Below are 10,785 nucleotides of genomic sequence, written 5' to 3'. Positions count from 1 at the left end.
CAACAGATGAAAAATACTAACATGGTTCATCCCAAAGTTAAGAGATATTTTTATTATTGTGATAAAAACCACAAAACATGAAATCCACCTCTTAATAAATTTTTAAGTGTACGGTATAGTATAACAGCTTGAGGTAGAATACAGTGCATCTATTCTCAGGCTTTGCTGCAGAATTATATTAACATGATGAACTTCCTGGTGAAAATGTCCAATTGATGTACCTTATTAAAATATTCTATTTTATTTTAGAAAATATTCCAGAAAGGAATATTCTTTATTCTTGAAAGTCTTTATTCTTGAATTCTTCCAAAAAATCACTTCTTAGTAATTAAGAACTCCATATATAGTTATTTTAAATTTCAACCAAAATAATAGTATTTTACCTAAAATTTCTTTATAACAGTTTAGTGACTTGTCACAGCTAATTTTAATCATGTAAAAACTTTTAATCAAGTACAGAAGATGGCCATCATTGCAAAGACATATGTGTCACAGAAAGCAAAGTGGATCCATCTTACTCAACTAGGTTGTATATACCAATTGCAATTTTTTTTACTATAATCATGGTAATTCTCTGTGTCATGTCTCTCCTTAAAATTATTCAGACTCTGCTTTAATTGTTGGACATATTCAAATTCCTTTACGTGGTATTTAATACTTTCTGAAACCAAGTTCCAACTTAGCTTTCCTGCCAAGCCTTACCACCCAGGGACAAAACATAAATGTTTGTTTGTAGTAGCACATCACAGAAGACAGAGATTGGAGAGAATTGAAACTTAGTTCAAGATTCACATAGCAGGACAGGAGAAAGATAGGAAATAAAGGCTGAATGAGGGATTACTCTGGAGGTGGGGCAGCCAGGCAGCCTCAGAAGATGGCAGGCTGTATCATTTGTAAAGCTGGAGTCAGGGTGGAAGGTTCAACCAGGTAGGATCTCTGTGTAGGGAAGCCAGTAGTCTGGTAATGACCAGAGACCACAGGGTGAGGGACAAGAAGTGGTTTGTGCCAGTAGTTTGAGAACTAATCAGGCTCTGGTCTACAGAAGAAATGGAGAAAGTACATGATCGGAAATAAGAAGAGGCAAGACAATGCTTCCAAAGGAGGTAAAAGAACAGGTCGTAGGTTTTATCTTAAGGGTAGGTCCAGAATCTGACTGGTAGAGACAAAGAAGCAGTAGTATAGGATTCTAGTGGATTTGGGGTCTGGTTTTGAGGATGACTTAACTTAAATCTCATCAGATGAAAGGACTGAGATTGTTGATGTACTTCTTGTCTTAGAACTGACTAAGGGACTGGGCTAGACTACATACCCAGGAAAGAAACATCAGAAAACTTAGGTGTGGACAGGCAAAAAAATCAGAGGAGGAAGAAATGATAAACTGATGTTTCTAGCCTTACCTCTCACTGCTCCAAAATGCCAACTAACCCCCTGAGTAGCCCTCTTTTCACATAATTATTCTTTTCCCCATTCTTCCAGCCTTTGTGCATGGTACTTAAGTGAAATGTTTTTCCCTATGGATAGCAACTGGATGCAATTCCACAAACATTTATGAAACAAATGCCTCATGTCAGTACTCTGCTACAGAGATGAAAAGAACAGAATCTAAATCTCATGGGTTTCCAATATTCCTCCTGAACCCTTACTGCTTACTCTCTCTGCTGATTTCCTTAACCATATGATGTGAGATATTTTATATCTTGGGATAAATGTTAATGTTAAATTCAGAATGTATATCACCAGCTACCACCACTAGACTGCAACTTATTTAAGGTGTTAGGTATTGTATATTAAAACTTCTTTCCATCTAGCATTGTAGGCAGAGTAAAACCTTAGTAAGTTGTTGATTTACTGGCTATTTTAGTTTGGTGGTTATAAATTTTGCTTGTCATTAGAGCTTTTGCATTAGTTCATGTCAATATGCAATTTTGTCAGGTATTTTAAAATCCTTTAAATACTTTGACATTTTAGAGAAAAGGATTGAACTATGAAAACATAAGCTCTGTGGTGAACAATTCAACCTTCAAAATAATATTTATTTATATCTTTAGAATTTATGTAGGGGATATCTTAATTTTATGGTCTAATTGGCAAGAGTTTGCTTCCAGGGCTTAACAAAACCTGTGGCCATGTAAAGCTGAGAAGAATTACCTACAATCTTTGGATGTATAATTGAATAGCTCACTCTTAAAACAATATTAACTTGGTTTTTGTTGTTGTTGTTGTCTTGTGTTATTGCTTATAACATTATTTATTGCCTGTAATGTTAAACTCAGACTTATGACTTAGATTATATTAAAAATTTAAACAATTATCTTAATTATATATAAAAGCAGGGTTTGCAATCACTAATGAATCATAACAAAATTTAAGAAAGAGAGACTCAGATAAACACCTCATTCAGTTACGGAGAAAATTATAATTGGGGAAATGTAATCCAAATGGAAGCTAGATGTAAGGGATTCAATACATAATGCAAGAAGCAATTATGCTGGCCTTTTGAAAAATTATACCACTCTTTTTTTCCCCTTCAAATTTAGAATTTTTCCTTAATAATTAATCAACTTGAGAGTTGAGGCTCGACATTTTTCAGTAGTATTGAATTCGGGTGGGGTACTCTCCTTGATAGTCAAAGATGGCTAGATTCTCAGAATATGATTCTTTATAGACTTTTCATTGCGTGAAAGTATTATGGGAAAAATATATAGTTTGTATGACATAAGTTATTCCTATTAATTGTTATCTACAGAATACTGGGTAAAACAAACTGTGTTCATTGAAATGATGCTCTTTCAATCCCTTCTATAGTAGCTGTATATATTGCATCTACTATACTTTTCTGCAAACCCAATAAAGGCCGAGGCACAGAACTCTTTCTTTGAAGGAAAATGATTGCATCTGATTTTCACAAAGACTTACTTAGAATGTCTACATTTCATGTGTGTGTGTGTGTGTGTGTGTGTGTGTGTGTCTGTGATGAATCCTAGACTAACACACATATAGCCACATTTTTCTTTTCAGATGATGCCTCATTAATAAAAACATATTTAGACTTTCTAAAAGAAAAATCTTCCTGTGTTTCTTCCTTACCATTCACACAGAACATTTCTGTGACCAGATGTATCAGTTTTCCACACCAAGCTATTCTCTGATGCCAGCTGGGTGTCCTACAATTCAATTCAGTTATGACACTAACCAGAGGTAGCACAGACTCAATAAGTTAAGGGTTCAGTCCCACAAGACTGTCCCTCACTTCAGATGTCAATTACAAATCCAGGTTGTCACCTGTGCTTCTGACTGACTGCCTGTAAATCGGTATTCCCATGAACCTCTCCTTGGGTTCAGAAATTTTCAAGGATGGCTCACAGAACTCAGGGAAACAATTTACTCTTTTAATATAAAGAATACAACTAAATATAAGGATGAGTAGTCAGATAAAGAGATACATAGGTGCAAGGTCTGGGAGGGTCCCAAGTGTGGGGGCTTCTGTCTATGGAGTTAAAGTGTACCAGCCTCCCAGCATCTGGATGTGTTCACCAAACCCCAACCTTCACTTTTGGGATTTTGGGGCAGGGGCTTCATCATGTAGGCATGACTCATACTCCAGCCTGACTCCCTTTTCCAGAGGATGGAGGTGGGCTAAAAGGTCCAAGCATCTAATCATGGCTTGGTCTTTCTGGTGACCAGCCTCCATCCTGAAGCTACCCATAATAGCCTCATAAGAACAAAAGACACTCCTATCACCTGGGACATTCCAAGGGATAGAGGAGCTCTGTGTTAGGAACTGGCACCACAGACCAAATATTAGAATGAAAGATATTCCCAGTGCCCTTATCCTTTAGGAAATTAGAAAGGTTTTAGGAGCTCCTTGACAAGGAATGGAATGGAAAGACCAATACACAGATTTTCTATTATTTTACAGACTTTCTTCCACAACAACCACTGCCTCAGTTTGCATTATTTTCTTATTTAAATCAGTATAGCTGTATATATATTGTAATAATTGTTCTCTTTTTGAAATAAAATAGTTTTTTTCAGGATTTTATTTTATTTCTTTCCCTCTGCTTTTTTCTCCATGTTTAACTGGTGGGTGAGTGGAAGAAGAGACTTACCTTTGCTTATCTTTTTGGGAATGTACATTTGTTGAGTACTGGCCATATTCTGGACCATATGGTTGAGCAACTGCATTATTGTCTGGCAAAAGAAACAACACAAATACCTGAAGCACTTAAAGAATAGGAAGTGCTATAGTGTCATGGTGATTGAAAGTCTCTTGACTGACACCCTTCTCTGCAGTGACTTGTGAGGATACAGCACTCCTTAGAGAAGAGTTAGGCCTGAAGAAATAGGATGTGAGTGAGGGTCTAAAATAACAGTGATGATATGGCAAGTACTCATTTTTAAGTGCCTATCATGTGCCAGACCTTATACTAAGCACTTTCTGTATACTCATTCAAACCTTAAAATAGTTGTTAGGTCATCTTATTATACTCATACTCTTTCTCATGAAAACAGCCAACTATACTATTAGAGTTAGGTCCTTTTCTGATTTTGTTTATCTTGTTTGGCTTCTTTCTGAAAACCTCCAATGAAATGACAATAGATCCAGAATTGATTTGACAGCAATAAAAGTAGGATGCTGTGGAAAATGCTGACAAGATTATTTTCTTCTATTGAGTACTTTAACAGATCCCAAAGGGAGATGCAACTTCAGTGAGACATCTTGAGAGTATGAAGCTTCTTGTTTTATAACATCTTTGCCTTCCAATTGAGATTGGCTCAAGCCCTCAGTTTTTCATTGGACTCTCAAAGAAACTTTCCAATGATTTTTCTGAGATTTCTAATGCTATTGTTTAGCTTGGAGTCTGTTTTTTTCTTTCACAGAACCATCTGAGAAATTTTTTAAAAACAATGTTCTGAATATGATACCTTTCTTTCAGAGAACTTCATGCACTGCTTACAGAATGAAAAGTAAGATCCTTAGAATGATCTTTAAGGCTGCCATCCTCTAGCCCCTATCTACCTTTTTAGTCTTTTCATCCTTTCATTCATTCTGCACTCTACCAACACCTCTCTATTTTTCAGTCATAAGGAAATTTTGTGTTTGCTACTGGGAGGGGTGAAGAGTCTGGACTTCAGAGACAGATACCCAAGTTTCAACACCTGACTCTTGTTTATCTCCAGCTGTGAGACTTAAGGCAAGTTACTTTGCTCTGGCTTTTTCTTTATAACGAGGATAATTATAATATCTATCCTATAGGGTTATGGTGAGAACCAAATGAACAAATGAACTTAAGTGTAAAGCACTTAAGACAGTGATTTGCATAAGGAGAGTGCTATGTGGCATTTATTATTTTTTACCTGTGTTCATTCATAATCATTTGGCCTGAAGTATCTCCCATTTCTAACCTCTCACAATTTGCCCTTCAAGACTCTACTCAGATGCTGTCTCCAGTATTAAGTCTTTCTAGACTTACTCCCTTTATCCCAGTAGTTTGTTATTCCACCCCCTTCCTATTTATGCCTATATGTTATTATATTTGTACTTACATTATGCCATCCATCATATTGTGTTTATAAATAGTGGGTTTTTTCCCTCTAGGGGATACTGTTGCTCCTTGAGCGAAAAAACCAAAAGTCTCAGTATGTGGCATAATATAGAGAGAAGTATCTGAATTCCTAAAAACCTAGGTTCAAATTAATTGAAGTGTGAAGAAGGCCAGATTACCTAATGTCTGCAAGCCTTGGTTTACTCATCTTTCAATTAGATGAATAATTGCAACTTTTTATGGTTATGTCAATATTATCCATCATTGTGATATTAGTTCTACCCCCTTGATATTTTGACAAATTTTATAACCATTTCCTTTATTGTTTGTATATATTAATTAGCAACCAAGCATGGGAGTTTAGAGAGGTTGGGCAAAAAGGAAACAGTGAGGATTTCTTCAATAATGAGAAATATTAACATAATATAGTTTCCCCCTAAATATTTGAAATCATACGGTTTCTCTGAGGACATTTTATGCATTTCTTTGATTATATGACATACCTTTGCTCTTTGCTTAGTTGAACCATCAGTAATATTCTGGGAATCTTTTTCCACACATGTTTCCTCAAAGTAAAACTCTTCATGAACCAATATTTCTGATGAATAATTGTGGATTATCTTAAATCCTAGAGATTCTGAAATTTCATGATTTAATAGTTTTAGAGGGATTCTTTTAGGAGTTAATTTTCTTAAACCCTACTCAATGCAATATTTTTCTTTATGCCATAACAACTTCATGTCTTTGTGCCTGCTAATACCTGCTCAGTAGGTTGAAGATTTTTTCCTCAGCTTTATGCTACATTTTTTCCCATAAAATATTCCCCTCCATCTCCATATATTATGGAGATAATTCAATGGTAAACTATAAATAAAAATAATATTTTGGGATATATTTTTCTATTTCAGCCATTGTTTTCCCACTTTAAAAACTTAATTTGACAGCTTTGACAACCTGCCTTTAGAAATAACAAAATAGAAGAGCAACGCAAATAAGTATTGCTATTGCATTGGTCAAGGTCCTCCAGAGAAACAGAATGAATAGGATACCTATACCTATACCGCTCTCTCTCTCTCTCTTTCTCTATCTTTATAATAATATTTATTATAGGAGTTAGCTCACATTATTTTGGAAGTCAAGAAGTTCCATGGTCTGCCATCTGCAAGCTGGAGAACTTAGAAAGCTGGCGATGCAATTCAGTACAAGTTCAAAGGCCCAAGGACCAGAGGAGCTGTTTGAGGGAAGAGAAGGTGGATGTCATAGTCAAAGCAAACAGTATATTTTCTCTCCCTCTGCCTTTTTATTCTATCCACGCCCTTTAATTTAGACTAACTAGAAATGACCTATGAAATGACAAATACGTATAATCGATGGTAATATAAAGCATAGTTATATACAATTAACTCCAAATGATATACAGTGAAGTTCTGCTATTAATTACTAATTAATATGAGTTGAAATTTTTGAAAACTTTCAATAAAGTGTTTGTTTTACATTTTTCTTTTACAATTACCAATCTTAAATAAAATAAAATAAAATAAAATCTCCAGTCTTTACTTCCATGATTTTTTGCAGTTCAATTTCAAAACAATATATTATCACTTATCTGTTGCATTGTTTAAGATTAAGTTGGCTGTACCTAAATGACTAACAGATTCCCATAAATAGTGGTTTAAATAAGATAGAAATTCTTTCTCTTTCATGTAAAAGAAGTCTGGAGTAAGGTAATTCACTATTATCTGGTGACTCTTATTTTCATCAGAAATACTAGTTTCTATGTCATGCTCTTCATTCTCAGAGTCTGGCTTCCATGCTGCAGATTTCCTTGTGGTCTGAGATGGCTTCTGGGACTCTAGCCTTCACATCCATATCTCAAGCAGCACACAATTAAAAAACAGAACATTGCCACTCTGTTAAACTAGGGTTTTATAATTAAGGGAGAATGGAATAATGGATATTGAATGGAACCAAAAGGATTTGTATCCCTCTACATAATCTGCAAAATGCAGGCTGCTCATCAATTATTGTAAACGAAAGCTTATTTCTTTTATTTGTGTCGTGATGTGGCTTTGAGCAATGTCTGTGTATTTTTCACTCAACTGCCTTTGTGTTTTGTCTCTGAAGTGTAGGGATTTTTAACTGATTTGCTTTTTGGTAAGAAAAGTAACATCCTAATTAAACTAGTGTTGGAAAGAATCCTTCATTATGCAGAAATGTGGATACTGTAATAGTTCCTATTTGAAGCTTAAATATCTTCCTCTGCTGACATATTATTGTAAACCATCAAAAATAGTTGATAATTGTAAAGACTATACAGTACTAATATTCAGAAAACAAATACAGGCTAGCCATGTCATTTTTTAAAATGTGACATTATATATCATTTACTATTTGTCAGATATTTTTTTTAAGTCCTTTGAAAATTTTACCTCATTTGCCTTTTCCACTCTCATTCTCTCAAGAGTGTATAGTGGAGTTTCCCAGAAGCCACATGACTTGTGATGCCATCACTTCTCTGATGGCTGAAGGAATGTGTGCTTATTATTCCTTCACTTTAAAAAGTTCTGTTTTAATTTTTTTATGCAGTGGATATAATATACACAAACAGCATCTTTTTGAGGTCCCCTGTAATATTTGAAAGTGAAAAAGAGTTCTGACACAAAAAACCACTAATAGAACACTTGAATAAATTAAAATTTTGATTTTCATATTCTATAGTTCATTCATCAATCAAAATTAAAAAAACATTTAACTATGTTCAGAGTATATAATGCTAAGATGGAAACTAAGAAGTATGAGGTTATAGTTCTGTTGAGGTAACCAAATGTGTGTGTGAGTGTATGTATGAGTCAATGAGCTATTGGCATGATAATACTAACAAACCACACCAAAACTAGTGGTGTAAAGCAACATGCACTTACTATTACACACAGGTCCATAGATTGGCTGGCAGTCCTGCTGATCTTGGTTGGATTCACTCATGTACTGCAGTCAGCTGTGGAATAATTGCACTGATGGTACTGGGAATGCTTCAGATAAGATGAGGGGAGATGCAGCCCTTTTGTACATGTCTTATACTATAAAAGAGTAGTCCAGGTATGTTCTCATGTTTATGGAACAGATGTACAAGAATGGAAAGGCTAGGGCAAGCTAGGGAATATACTCAAGAATTTTCTAAATCTCTGCCTGGTATCATGTCTGCTAACCTGGTTTCTGGCCAAAGAAGTCACATGAGCGAGCTCAGAGTCAGGGACTGATGCACAACACTCCATCCATGATGACAGAGATAAAATTGGGAGCATAAGTACAAACAGTGTGCCACAGTATATGTATACAAGAAGATAAAGTTTAAAGTTATATTCGCACTCCCTGAAGTGCCAGGCCCTGGGGAACAGAGGACACTACACTGCAGGACACTACATAAAAGCCTTCATAAGGCTATTATCATTAAGAGTAAGAGAACTAGCTGACTTTCCTAACACAGAAAGCAGATGGAGAGATTTAGACAAAATAAGGAGACAGAGAAATATATCCCAAATGAATGAACAGGACCAAACCACAGGAAGAGATCTAAGTGAGACAGATATAAGTAACATGCCTGATAGAGGATTTAAAGTAATGATTATAAAGATACTCACTGGATTTGAGAAAACAATGGAGGACATAGTGAAACCCTTAACAAAGAGATAAGAAAGAACTAATCAGAAATTAAAAACACAATAAATGAAATAAAAAATACACTCGATGGAATAAATAGCAGGCTAAGTGAAATAGATGAGTGAATTAATTAGCTATAGACAGGGTAATGGAAAGTAGCCAAGCTAAGCAAAAAAGGAAAGAAAATTATGCAAGTTAAGAATTGTCTTAGGGAACTCAGTAACTCCATCAAGTATAATAACATTCACAGTACAGGGATAAGAAGAAGGAGAAGGAGAAGGAGAAGGAGAAGAAGAAAGAAGAAGAAGAAGAAGAAGAAGAAGAAGAAGAAAAGAGGCAGAAAATTTATTTGAAGAAATAATAGCTGAAAATGTCCTTATCTGGGGAAGGAAACAGATATCCAGATCCAGGAGGCACAGAGATCTCCCCAAAAATTCAACCCAAAGAGAACCACACCAAGACACATAGTAATTAAAATGGCAAAAAAAAAAAATAATAACAATAAAGAAAAAAAATTTTTAAGCAGCAAGAGAAAAGAAGACAGTTACATACAAAGGAATCCTTAGAAGACTGTCAGTGGAGTTTTCAGCAGATGCTTTGCAGGCCAGAAGGGAGTGGCATGATATATTAAAACTACTAAAAGAGAAAAATCTGCAGCCAAGAATAATGTATCAAGCAAGCTATCATTCAGAATAGAAGGAAAGATAAATAGTTTCTCAGACAAACAAAAACTAAAGAAGTTCATGACCACTAATCCAGGCCTACAAAAAATATTAAATATTTCCTTTGAGTGGAAAGGAAAGATTATAAATGAGAGTATGATAAGTAAAAAACACAAAAATAGTAAAAGTAAGTATTTCCATAAAAATCAGTTAAGGGATTCATAAAATAAAAGAATGTAAGATATGTCATCATATACCTAAAAGGTGAGAAGGAGAGGAGTAAAGAATGGGTTTAAACTTAAGTGACCATCTAGTCAATAGAGACTGTATATGCAGAAGATGTTATATACAAACCTAATGGTAACCACAAATAAAAAGCCAGTAATAAATAAGTAATAGAATAAAGAGAAAGGAGTCCAAATATATCACTAAAGAAAGCCAACAAAACATGAAAGAAAGCAAGAAAAGAAAGGATCAGAGAAAAATCTATAGAAACAGCCACAAAACAAATAACAAAATGACAAAAATACATATCAAGAATTACTTTGAATGTAAATGGACTAAATGCTCCAATCAAAAGACATTGGATGAGTTACAGAGTGGATAAAAAAAAAAAAACAATGCCCATCTATATGCTACCTACAAGAGACTCACTTGAGACTGAAAGACACCTTTATATTGAAAGTGAGGGGCTGGGGGCACCTGGACAGCTCAGTCAGTTGAACATCCAACTCTTGGTTTCAGCTTCGATCATGGTTCCAGGGTCATGGAATTGAGCCCTGCTTTTGGGGGGGGGGGCTCTACATTGAGCATTGAACCTGCTTGGGACTTTCTCTCTCTCTTTCTCTCTCTCTCTCCCCCTCTGGCTCTCTCCCCCTCTCCTCTGCTTGTGCTCTCTCTCTCTGTCTAAAATAAAATTA

Source organism: Prionailurus viverrinus, chromosome B2, assembly GCF_022837055.1.
Source record: "Prionailurus viverrinus isolate Anna chromosome B2, UM_Priviv_1.0, whole genome shotgun sequence".
Lineage (NCBI taxonomy): Eukaryota > Metazoa > Chordata > Mammalia > Carnivora > Felidae > Prionailurus > Prionailurus viverrinus.
This window is presented reverse-complemented; position numbering follows the sequence as displayed.